This window comes from Papaver somniferum, chromosome 9, assembly GCF_003573695.1.
Source record: "Papaver somniferum cultivar HN1 chromosome 9, ASM357369v1, whole genome shotgun sequence".
Taxonomy (NCBI): domain Eukaryota; kingdom Viridiplantae; phylum Streptophyta; class Magnoliopsida; order Ranunculales; family Papaveraceae; genus Papaver; species Papaver somniferum.
The window spans coordinates 89,232,425-89,246,456 of record NC_039366.1 but is presented as its reverse complement, the minus strand read 5'-3'; positions in this window follow the sequence as shown (position 1 = coordinate 89,246,456).

Below are 14,032 nucleotides of genomic sequence, written 5' to 3'. Positions count from 1 at the left end.
TTTGATTGATATTTCTTCTCACCTTTCTCTGAAACCCTAGAAGAAAAATCAATCGATTAGGCGAGTCTAGAGTAGCAATTGACACATGGGAATGGAGCAGGAGAGTCAGAGGAAGAATGGGTCGACGCATGGGGGAGAGATTGTGCCATCAAATTAGGTAAAGTCGAACCCTAATTTCAACTGCCAATTTGGGGGAAAGTTGTAAACCCTAAAATTTGGGTATAAATAGGATGTATGTTGTGTTGTAGAGGGCATGCCTGGGCTAGCCAGAGCTTCACCCAAGGGGCCTGGAATAGCCAGTGCTTCCAAGTTGTTTTCAGTTCATGTTTTGAAGTCAGTTAATTTCAATTTCAAATGTTAATTATGTTTATCATGTTCTAATTTCATGTGCTAGGGTTTAGATGAAATTCTTGATTGTATGTTAAGATAGTTAGTAATCTGTCATTGTTCTTGTAGTGCTAAAAATGAGTTAGGACTGCTAGTAGCCATTTGAACAAGCAAGCCTGTGATCAGCTGTGCTGTAGAAAGACAGCTGATGCTAGGGGTAAGTGAGTGATAATGGTTAAAAATTCAGTACATTAGAAGGATTGATCCCAAATGCCTTAGAGTTGATAGATTAAGTGGTTGTGCAAGTAAACCTGTGATCAGCTGTGATGTAGAAAGACAGCTGATGCTAGGGGTATGCTAGTAAAATTAGTTGATAAATCATCCATTACAATCTTCCCTGAGATGAAACAAAAACATGATTGATTAGGATCTGCCTTAGTCTAGGATCAAGAAGTAGATTCAAAGACCCTAGTACCTTCATTCTTTACTTCACTGCCTTTGGCTCATTGCCATTGTAACTGTCACTGCCACTGTCACTTACTGTCACTGCTTAGCTTAGGAAACCTCAACTACACACCCAAGTCCCTGTGGAATGATCCCTTGCTTATTTTCTATACTAAAACTTGGCCTTGTATACTTGCAAGAGTTTTTTGTGTTTTCAAACCCCACCAAGTTTTTGTCAATCTAATGACCATGCACACATGTACCATTCACCACAATTTGAACATGAAGAATTTTGTACTCCCATGAATTTAGACTCCACCGTAGAAGCTCTCAGACTCGGTGAGCAAAATTCTGATAGAACTATGTCACGCATTCAGGCGAAGTTAGATCAGATTTTGCTTCAACTACAAAAGGAGGAAATTCATGAGAAAATGCATGTTGTCCCTAATGAAGTGTCCAGTCCCATTCATCTAAATGATATTGAATATGAACCTGATTTAGAGGAACATGAATCGACTAAGGACACCACCACTTTTAATGAGGATCAATATGCATGTTACCATGATGATGATTATGATGATAATGATATGTTAGAAGAACATGTTTTTGCTGAAAATATGTGGAACCTTTTGGTTCAATAACATATGGCTTCTCAGCCTCAACCTTCATGAATGTTGTTTCTTCTGATACTCATTGTAATTCATATGCTTTTGATTCTAATATGGGGCTTGTACAATTCTTTTGTGAAGATGAACATGACATAGGAATAGTTGAATCTTCTGTAGACACTAATTTTATTATGCATGAGGACGAATTTGATGTGTCTGATTCCTTGCCTAAGTCACAAAATGTTATTTCTTCCGGTGATGATTTGAGTACTTCGAACAATCATGATACTGATTTAGGTCTTGATGTTTTGTTCGATGAATGTGAGCATGTTTTACCTGTTTCTGATTTAGGGAAAGTATGTGTTGGTACTATTGATCTTACCCATGAAAATAATTTAGATGTACCCACTTTCTTACCTAAATCTCAAATTGAGATTATTCCACCCAACCTAGATTTGGTTTGCAACAAAAAGTTTAAACCAACTTTTCTGAAAATTCCCAATCTAGGATTGGAACTGTGTGCCTCCCAAGTCCTCTTGGACTATTTTGCTTCAAAATATAACACTTTTAAAGAGCCACAGTTGGAATGCATTTCTTTGCCCATCCCGAAAACAGTCCATTATGAGTTAGACCTTTTGAATCCTGAACCCCTAAAATTAAAAGATTTTGTGCTTAAAAGTAAACCTGTTGAACAATTTAGGTTTAGGGGTGATTCATTCGGTTTTTCACTCTCACTCCCATTTCAGTCCAATTTTAGTGTTTTGAAACTTTCTATGTTTCAACACTTTGTCTTTTGGGTTGATCCTCAACTCTTTAGACTTTATGTATATAGTGAATTTTTGTATATAATCCAGTAGATAATTTTTAAAACTTTTTGGTTTCTTTTGTATATATTTTTGCTAATCCAATATAATCTAAGTTGAAAATGTTGGATTCTAGCCGGTGAATAATGGAGTTCGGTTCGTGTTTTCGACGAATCGGGTATTCTCTCTCCTTTTACTCTACTTAGCATGTTCCTCTTCATATGTTGCATTATAATTTTGTTATCTTTTGAAACATTGAGGACAATGTTTAGTTTAGGTTTGGGGGTATGGAATGGATACCATGATAATATGCTATAATTGAAAACGAACTCCTTCTTCTTTTGAAAAAATCGAAAAAATTCAAAAAATTAAAAAATAAAAAATTGAAAAAAACATAAAAATGGAGCTCATTTACCTTGAAATGTTGACTCTTGTGCAAATGTAATTATTAAGTCTTAGTCTAGATATTTAGGCACCCTGATTCTAACAATTCACATAGTGATAAGAAATTTGCACGCGCACGATCTACCAATACATGTATGGCCTCGATCTTCAAGGTGTTTGATAGGAAGTTACGATTGCCAATCACTTTAGAATACTGAACGAAACTTGACTAGCTTGTTCTTTGGTTGGTTGGGATAGAAGGTGGAGGTTACATTAAGAAAGACAACCATCGAATTTAACTGGGTGCATCAAAAAGGGCTACCTCTTGCAAAGTGTCATGTAATATTTTGTTTCCTTTTGTATATGTATCAAAAGTGTTTCTTTGTTCAAAAAAAAAAAAAAAAAAAAAAAAAAAAAATCAGAAAAATACAAAAAAATCAAGTATTTATCAATTCCATCATCTCTTGTTCCAAAAATAAAAGAGAGTAGTCAATGTAAATAAGAGTCATGTAAATAGTCATTTTGTTGTTTCATTGTAATAAGCAAGGAGGGTGTATGCCATTGATGTACAACGCGAGTAATTGTGAAATACCTCCAACTCATTCACAATTCTCGTAAAGTCCGGACAGCTAGCTAGATTTCGACCTTGGTTCTTAGCCTGAGAAACTATCTCTTGGTGATTAGTAGTCATAACATCCGATCTTTCTTTACACATGTGTAGATACACTTTACACTCTTATCACATGTCTTTATTTGTTATCAGTGCTAGGATTGTGCCTTTGATAGCTAGATTGACATCTCCATTTTGCTGTGAGCTTAAACTGACTTGCACATGTCACATTTGATGGAATCTGAGCTTATATTTTGGCCTAGAACTTTGTAGGTACGTTCTAAGCAAACCTTCACGAGACTTCACTCGTCCACTAGGGACACTTAGTGGTTTAAAAGGCTTAGTGCATATGCTAAATGCATTCGAGAGACCAGCGACAGTGGTATAGGTAGGATTTCCTTAGTTTTGTTTTACTTGAGGACAAGTAAAATTCAGGTTTGGGGGTATTTGATGAGTCCTAAAAAGTGCATATTTCTATATCTTTTTGTTGGCATTTAACTCATCTTTTGTGCATTAATTCTACATTTTATCCCATATTCTGTATTTTCTTTGTTTTCAAGAATAAATATTTTTATTAACTAATTTTGCATTTTTAGGTAATAAATAAAGTTTGGATGAATTGCGGAGCGAAAAGAGCAGAAAAGTAGTGAAAAGCCGGAAGAAATTACGCAAGGAAGCCGCGAAGAATGGTGCGCATAAACCCAAAAGACTATAAATGGGCTCAAGAAGGAATATTTGTTCTTAAAGAAGAAGTGGGCTCAAGATTTCCCAAGCCCAAACTCATTTCTCAAACCCATATTCTATACCCAAAAGCCTAAAACCCAAATCCATATCCGCTCGCGTTTTCAGCCGTCAGAACAGTTCTCAGAAGCATCCTACGGTCGCTCCCTTGCTGTGCATCAAAGTTTGATATCTCCGCTTTACACTACAGTACCTAACTCCACCAAGTGCCGTTCGTTTCGTTGTATCCCTTCATCCGACGGTCGCTCATCGTTTGCCTCCGCATCGCCGTCAGATCTACCTACCATCTTCTCATCCTACAGCGCAGATCGCATAACATCTTCCCTCGCTGAAACCGCTCAACACCATAACATCCGAGCCATATACCCCTACCAAACATCCCCTTCCCCTTCTTCCATCGACCTCTCCTCCTCCATACCCTGTGCAGAACCACCACCACCTTCTCCACCTGCTCTGACCTCGCCACCACCACTCCCTACGCCACCAAACCAACCCTAAACCTAAACCCATCACTACCATCATCACCCCCTCTTTCTTGCCCCCTATTTGATTGATATTTCTTCTCACCTTTCTCTGAAACCCTAGAAGAAAAATCAATCGATTAGGCGAGTCTAGAGTAGCAATTGACACATGGGAATGGAGCAGGAGAGTCAGAGGAAGAATGGGTCGACGCATGGGGGAGAGATTGTGCCATCAAATTAGGTAAAGTCGAACCCTAATTTCAACTGCCAATTTGGGGGAAAGTTGTAAACCCTAAAATTTGGGTATAAATAGGATGTATGTTGTGTTGTAGAGGGCATGCCTGGGCTAGCCAGAGCTTCACCCAAGGGGCCTGGAATAGCCAGTGCTTCCAAGTTGTTTTCAGTTCATGTTTTGAAGTCAGTTAATTTCAATTTCAAATGTTAATTATGTTTATCATGTTCTAATTTCATGTGCTAGGGTTTAGATGAAATTCTTGATTGTATGTTAAGATAGTTAGTAATCTGTCATTGTTCTTGTAGTGCTAAAAATGAGTTAGGACTGCTAGTAGCCATTTGAACAAGCAGGCCTGTGATCAGCTGTGCTGTAGAAAGACAGCTGATGCTAGGGGTAAGCGAGTGATAATGGTTAAAAATTCAGTACATTAGAAGGATTGAGCCCAAATGCCTTAGAGTTGATAGATTAAGTGGTTGTGCAAGTAAACCTGTGATCAGCTGTGCTGTAGAAAGACAGCTGATGCTAGGGGTATGCTAGTAAAATTAGTTGATAAATCATCCATTACAATCTTCCCTGAGATGAAACAAAAACATGATTGATTAGGATCTGCCTTAGTCTAGGATCAAGAAGTAGATTCAAAGACCCTAGTACCTTCATTCTTTACTTCACTGCCTTTGGCTCATTGCCATTGTAACTGTCACTGCCACTGTCACTTACTGTCACTGCTTAGCTTAGGAAACCTCAACTACACACCCAAGTCCCTGTGGAATGATCCCTTGCTTATTTTCTATACTAAAACTTGGCCTTGTATACTTGCAAGAGTTTTTTGTGTGTTTTCAAACCCCACCAGCGGTTCAGGTTCAGGTTCTATGAAAGGGTCTAAATAAAATATTTTCCTCAGATGCATTTCCTCATAGGTTGGATCCAAATTATTAGGTCCTAGAGTCTGGAAAAACTCAAATAAGAACTTAGAATCACAAAATAATAATAATAAGCTAAATAACTGAGGATCCTCTAAGTCAATCAGGTTTAACTTACATAATTGACCACAGTGAGAGTAGTGGTCTTTCTTAAGCAAATGTGTCGATACTAATTTCCTAAAGCATTTAGGTCTAGTCTCAGAACTTAATATTCGACACATTTGGAATATAAACGTTCCCACAGTTGGAAGAAAACTATTTGATGGAAAAACAAAGTCAATCTGGGGATCATAGCCTGGGCAAACCACATCAACCAGAGGATGGGTTTCTAACGACTGAACTCCTTCATGGACACCATTAGGCTCGGGAAAACGAGTATGAAGGTAATCTTGTAAAATGGTCGAGGCACAGATATCAAGTCCTAAGTGTAGGGACTTTCTGAGAGTTAAAGGTAAGGCACTAGGGAAGTGATAATCACCCCCAAACTTAGAGTTTTCAGTGTCTCTAGATAGACCTCTAATTATTTCTTGAATTTCCGTATCTTCAGAGTCCTTAAAATATTCAAGAGATTCTTCTAAGTTATTATCAGGTAGTGCATCTTTACTCATCTCTACGGGTCTATCTTCTTCTTCCAAGACTATTGTTTCTAAGTCGCTAGACTCTAAAACAGTATTTTCGAAATGAACCCATTCCTCTAAACCACTATCGGCTTCGTAATCAAAAGGAAAAACTACATCGTCTAAAACGGTGGTATCCCTAATCAAATCCTCGTCCTTTTGAATAGGTGAATAATCATAAAAATTATTTGGATTTGAACTAGAAATAATATAATCACTATACAGCTCAATTGGATTACTAGACTCCTGATCACTATGCCTACATATTTCGGATTCTTCATTACTGTTATCCTCATCATCATAGTACGAAAATGATTGAACCTTATCTAAATAAGTAGTGTCTTTTATTCTAACCTCGTCCTCTAAATTAGGCAAATATTCACTATTTACATCAAGGGTAAAATTAGAAACACTATTTTGGAAATTAAGATTATTTCGAGCAAGTCTTTCTTTCGTCTCAGCCATCATCTTGAGGGATTCCTCTATAGAAAGTTCACTCATTATTGTAGTTCTTTCGTCTATAATTACACCATTCATCTCAGCTAACTTACGTGTCGACTCAGTTAACTCCCTGAGGGACACTTCTAAAGGAGGAATAGGAACAGAGGGATCATAAAAAGGACTACTTTTCAATAGTTTGATTGTATCCTCTAGAGACGAAGAACTAGTACTATAATCTTCTTGCTCGTAAGATTTATGCATGTGTGGATAGTAATTGGGCTCACCAGGGTATGAATCATATCCTTCCAAAGGATGGCGTTCCCAACCACTATTCCCAACATGGTCATAAAAAGGATGATGTCCATATTCAAATTCAGGTCGATAATCATTGTATTGGCTTCTATCATACCAGTTCGACATTCTTAATTACAAGGGAATTCTACACAATCACAAACAAGGCTGACTCGACCAAATCAAACCTATAAAATCTAGCAAACAACAAGCATGATGGCTCCACTTAGATTGTTTCTAGACTTGCTTCTACCTCTCGAAGGGGAATTCGTTACAATTTAAGCAAACCCCTCTGGAATCAATCTGAGTCAAAGTAAGTTGAATTGAGGCGAGGGAAGCTCAGTGGAGCTTTGATACCCAAGGCCTCACCGCTATCACAAGGCGGCGCAATCACGCGTTCAACTCACAGAAACCGTCATGAACTTCGAAGTATGCTAAAAGAATAACCAATATCCTTCGAAAAAATTTCCTAACAAGCTCGATACCATATAGGTCTTTTTCTAATCAGATTTTAAAGCTTGGGTTCGCGTTAGGTTTTGTTCTCCTAAAGCAGGCAAGAAGGGAGCGGTGATGAAATCTGAACCCTTATCTTGTTTAGGCCAGGCCTTGCCCTTTACTAGGAAAATAAAGACAGACCAAATTCGTCCTCAATCAATGATCACCTTAAGGAATACAGTAACTTGCTTACAGGAGATTCGCGAGTGTTTCGATGGACTTACCTCCCGTACCAGACGGGGGATGAACCGTTGTCGTCGACTCGGGTCACGACTCCTATGCCGTGTGCGAACCCGAGGGGCCGAGGTGATATTATAATCACCGTCCTTCCCTGCACACAGTTTGTATTTAACTACCCTTCCGTAGGGTTTTAAAAAAAATAATAATAATAAAGTCAAAGAGTCCAGTCCAAAGTCCAAATAAAGTAAAGTGCAAAAGAAAAAGAAAAAAATAACCTAAAAAAAAAATATAAAAATCTCTCTTTTTTTTTCTCTCTTTTCTATATATAAAATAAAAAAAAAAATCCTCTTTCGCTCCTTTCGCTTTAAGCTTTTCCTTCCAAGGTCCTTAGTACTCAACTTCGAACCTGCGAATCAAAGACAAAAAGAAACGTAAAAAGAAAAAAAAATAATAAACCTAAAAAAAAAAAAATTCTACCTAAGCACAGGTCCGCGTCGGCGGCGCCAAAAATTTGGTGTATTTTCAAATGTTGTTGTAGATAGTGGTGAAAACTGGGTTCTTTTCGAACTTGTGAAGGTAACTCTTTTTTTTTTAAGATTTAAACAAATAAATAAATGAAGGAAATTAATAGTAATGTCAAGGTTTTAGAAAGATTAAGGCTCAGGATTCACTATTACTTCAAGTTGATTGGTTATAAATAATATTTCAGAAATTATTATTAAGCTCTTTTTCTTATTAAATCACTTTTTAATTTAAAAGGTGTCCAAATATTAAGTTGTAATCCTTAGGCATGATTTATCAAAGAATTATTCTAAGCATAAAACATCAAACTGATTCACAACTAATTAAGAAAACCATTTTATCCTTTTTTTTTATATTTATCCAAGTGAATTAAATAAAGTAAATAATTACAGAAATTATAAATAAAAATATTACCAATCAAACATGAGTGAATAGATCCTCCATTGCCTCAATCACCAAGAATTTAGCCTCTCATCATGTTGGAAAAATACTCAAAAGATTTTATTAATGCTCAAAAGTTGAGTACAAATGATGAAATAAAAAGAAATCGTTTTAAGACTGTCCTTTGCGACACACAGGAAGCGTAGGGAAGAACGGCACTTCAGAAGTGATGTAAGCTCGTCACGGGAAAGGAACTGAGAATTGTCGCAAATATGCGACACTAATCAACGACTTTCGTGGACTGTACAATGTTCTTCATGTTCTTCCTTTGACAACATCAAAAAATTTTCTCTGTCGACTCTTCTGGTGATTCTCTCGGCTCTAAATCTCTCCCAATCCCGTGCTCAACCCCAACAACCTATTTATAGCCAACAGACCCATCGAATCTCGCTCATTCACTCCATATAATTCTCCATTACTCGGAAAATATTTTTTTCCATTTTCTTCACTGTCAGCCGAGATATGATCTTCTCCATCCCCTCTGCCTGCGCATATGAGCTGTAATACTTCCATAGTTGCATAAACACTTAAGAAGATCAGATATCTTCCCCATTTAGTCCACAAAACTTCCCAAAAATTCCTCTCACAGAGAACTCGGGCGTATATTCCCTGTTTAACTCTCGATTGAAAGTTAGCGGATTCTAGCCAAATTTAACTCATTCCAACGCTCAGAATACTCTTGTTATACTCAATAGATATGACCCAATTAATTCCAGCCATTTAGTCTCTCCACAAATCCATCGAAAATAAATTTGAAAATCTGCCAGGGAGAGAACATATTTTCCCGCCAAAAATGAAATTTGAATTATGAGAAGAAAAGTGTCCTCCCCCTAATCCTGTACTGGTGTCCCTTTAACAATTGGGGTGGAAATAGTAATTTTGGGGTGGGAATAATAATTTTTCTGGGTTCCTCCGGTACATTTCTGGGACGCTTCCGGTGCATTTCTGACGTACCTCCGGTACATTATCCTGGGGGTGTAAAACACTACTTTTCGAGCTCATTTCGCCGCAAAGGCTTATTTCTCTAAAAACATCTATAAAAACACAAAATAACACAATAAGTACTTAATTGAGTCTAACAATACAGAACATTGAAAACAAAATAGATACATAAATGCGTCTATCAACACACTGTGTCAACAACTCTTGTTGACCCGCTCAAACTCTGTCAACTCTCATAGTTGATCCCTTTCAACTGTATCAACAATACTTATTGATCCTTAGTGTAATCTTCACATTATGTTAGTTTAACCTTCAACATAGTAGAAGTTTAGTTCTCTTCAGAAAATGTTCCTTAACGATTAGGTTTTACACGTTCCGCGACCTAATTGATTCTCCCTCACAAGATCACTTATAAATAATCTAGAGATATCTTGATCTATCAAATATAGGGTTTATGAAAAACACCTGGAAACATGTTCCGACCTAGAGACAAGTTCTGTAACTATCAAAGAAGATAGCTTCCTTGTGCTTAAGGACCCCTAAGTAAAGTCTTTTGGAATCTCACTCTTGTTTTTGAAGAACAAAGATGGAAAAACAGTCTTATGTAACACGTACACACAATTTTCCAAAGGATGGTTTATACAGTTACATGAAACCTAGGCAGGTTGCTTGGAAATAAAGATACCTTGTCTATGAAAACAAACACCAAGTACATGACTAAAATATGCCTTTAGTCACGTAATTTCGGCTTTAGTTTGCGATCTGTTGCCAAAAATTCGTGTACTCTTCGTTATAAGTCGAAATTGAGTGGCTCTTGGTTCGTTGGATTTGTATTTTCATTCACTACAACATGAGGACTTTACAGGGACAAAGGTCGTTCTCACTAAAGTATTGGGATCAAATATCGTCGAGTATATATATAAATGTATATTCACCGTTATAGAAATTGTTTCATAAAGTGAACACTTGTTTCGATAGATAGAAAGGTAAAGTAAACAATAAAATCAAGTGTTTGTTACTAACCTTTAATGAGGTTCTCCGAAGTGTAATCTTCAATCTCCATTCTCCAAGGAGAGCTTTTATTTGATACTCCCTCCGTCCCACTATTAAGTGACCTATTTACTTTTAGATTTTGTCCCACTATTAAGTGACCTATATCACTAAACAAGGAGATATTTCTAAAATTATCCTTTTAATTGATTATAAAAAATCTAAGAAATATGCATAATTTGGTAGGCATGTTTATATTCGTTACGTAGGTGTTTTAAAATGCTTTTCAATGGTATGAAGTTTGCGAACATCCGTGGTGTAGTTTGAGAGACAAATCATTTCAAAATTCACTAATTATTATTCATAAGGATATAATTGGAAAAAAATGCTTAAATATACTCTTTTCCCTTACTTGCCTTAAAAATTGTGCAAACTTAAACTAGGTCACTTAATAGTGGGATAGAGGGAGTACTATACTTCTTAAACCTAATCTAGTCTGAAACTGACTAGTATACCAAAATAAGAATGCGTTTTGGCATCTAGAATTTGACAACTGACTTGACATACCAATGTTGGTGGGTTCAACCAAGCAATGCTCTAATAACCATCACTTAATCTTAGTATTTGAGCATCACTTGTTGATACCAAAGTAAAGTGAACTTATTATTGAAAGATAAATGTTTTTTTATCATTTTGAGTAGATTGCAGATTTTTCGTATTACTTTATGTATTCGAACTTGCTGTTCCTCGTAAGTCGTAATAAATTTGTGGAGTTGTAAGCGGATTTGATGAAGAAATGAGTTTGCAGTTGTTGGAACTCGATGGCTTTATATTGTTTTATTTTGTTTTGTTGTTGTGGTTGTTGTAAGATTTCTTGTCTCCCAAAAGATATTGTAGCAAATATATTACCACAACACTCCTCAAGATGTGTGCTTGATTGATGGTGATGCTTCACTTTTAACATCTACTTGATGATTCAACACTTCAATGCTCCAAGTTATGTTTAAGGTGAATGTGAGGGGATGCACCTTCATGGATACTCCAATGCCTCACTGAATAATATGCATATGCATATTTTATAAGGAGAAAAGTATTAAAAATATGTAAATTTCCAGTTGGAATTTCTCTATCCTTCCAGGATTCATCTGGGTTTATCTTGGCTATATACCTGGATCAATTGTTCTCCAGATCCATCCTTATATTAAAGATAATTAAATTAATATTATGTATCCTGATATTAGTGTATTTGGACTGACAGCTAACCAGGTTTATCCCGGTCTTTAGGATAATTAGGTTTTGACTCTTCTGATTGTCTTCTGACACCATGACAAAATGTGGGCATCCAACTCCTCAATACAATTAACAATAAGAGGAGTGTCCCCTTAAACTTATATTGTGTATATAGGCTTAGAGAGTGGTCGATATGGGACTATTATCTCCAATACTCCGTATCCAAATTTGTTATAATGATTTCTGATGAGGTATCTAATGGAACACTCAGAATTTCCAGAAATCTAAACGCAATACGTGGTAATCAGAGTCCAACCCACTGGAGGTGGTATCCTAAACAAAATAAGGGAATAAAGATGTCAAAAATATCAGAAATAGATATTGAATTGGTATAAGTCTCGATAATAGCATAAAGGCGATTATTTTCATATAGCATCTCAAAACTGAGTTCTTGAATAACATAACTTTTAATTAATTTTATTTATTGGACTGTCAAAGGGAGTTGTTATATGTGAAAACTAAATGCATTTATGTCAGTCACAATGTTCGTATAATACAATGGCCAGAATTCTATTGTATAATCACTTGGCACATCTGGAAGGCTAGATGTGAAAATGCATTTCAACATAAACAACAGAATAGTGAAGCTACTGCAAACACTATCGTAAGATTCATAAACAGTATTATGCATGTAAACAATCCCGATTATGACGCAATGCATTCGTTGTATTATAATCCTTCGATAGATGAAGCTTTAGAAATCTTAGAAAGGGAACCAAATATGGAAATAACATATATGAGTATAAGAATATCCATAACCTTATTAATGAACTTTTCTCTAAACACTTTTGGAGTTAGACTAACTTTGATTGGTTATGCAGGTACAATTATCGAAGCAAGAGGTTCTTATGCAGATTGTACTACAAGAGAAGAATTAGAAGAGAAAGGAGCTAACGCATCCTTACAATGGACAACTGAATGGAGTGGATACAACGTTATTTTCCAAAGTGATTCGAGTCCGACTCTCCAGCAGTTGATGGAAAGATACGCAAAAGCAAGACAAAATAGATATAATATTAGTGTAGACTTGGAAATTGGTCCAAATACTTGTATCAATTTCAAGGTCTCAGTTTTTCTGTTAACTTCAAGATTTAATATCATTAAGGCATCAAACATAGCCACTTTTTGTAATAGACATGCAATCAAACATATAGGGAAATAAGAGGATTAAGAACTTCATAAATCTTGTAACCATAAATGACTTTCAAAGTTCTCATAAATGACTCTCAAAGTTTTGAGATTCAACTTTATAAATATATGCAATGAGGTGTTCTACCTCATTTAAGAAAAAAGAAAAGTCGGTCACAATGTTTGTACAAGGATTTTACAATTTTTTGATTGATGAGGTAAATCTTTCATATACAATTAATCTAACATATTTGAATTTCAAACTTCTTTAAAAAATTTATCAGATCAATCGGAAGATGCAGATTACGGGTAAATCTTTGTTTGAAAGCCAAAAACTCTTGGGTTGAGAAGATGAAGATTAGGGTCGGTAAAATAATACCCGCTCCCTCAAACCCATAATAAAAAAAGCGTGATATAGAATGAAAATATAAAACCGAAGAGTATAACAAAATCACCGTTCCCAGGTAATAAACACAACAAAATAATAGGTTTTTGGTTGAAATGTAATTGGATAGAAACCGAACAAATTCAGTCCGCACATGGTCGTCCAGTTTATTTATCGATGATTTACTTTATAGTGCCTACTTTTCAATGGTAGTCCCGTAGACTTTTCCTGCCAAATAATTAACAATCATTTGGTAGCAGTAATGTACTATGTCTTCACGACCTAGTCGATTCATTATTTGCAAGGTTTTACCTTGAGTCCTCAGATGATTATTCATAGAATCTTGATAATCGATCAAAAGAAATATTCATTACAATTTATCCACATCATTCGCGTTGACATTGCATAAATAAATGTGTTTGGCAGTATCACTCACTGTTTATATTGAGACTCAAACCGAACTTTATTGAGAAAAACATCATTCTATATTTTACTCATTCAAACGAATCAAACCCATGTTAAGAAAAGAGTAAGACTGGATGGACATGACGAGCTAAAATCTAAATGATGATGCTTTGGTGCAGCTGCCTAGCTACAATGATATTTTAGTACATGACAAAAATCACAAACTGTGCCCTTCCAGATCTTGTAAAGGCACCCTAAGAATACTTGTTTAAAATCTGGTCTGGTGGTTAGGAATGCCACACAGTAGGGGGTTATGTCTTATGAGCAGTTAAGGGTTTTTTGTGTTATCTTATTTCGGTAAAGAACAAATAA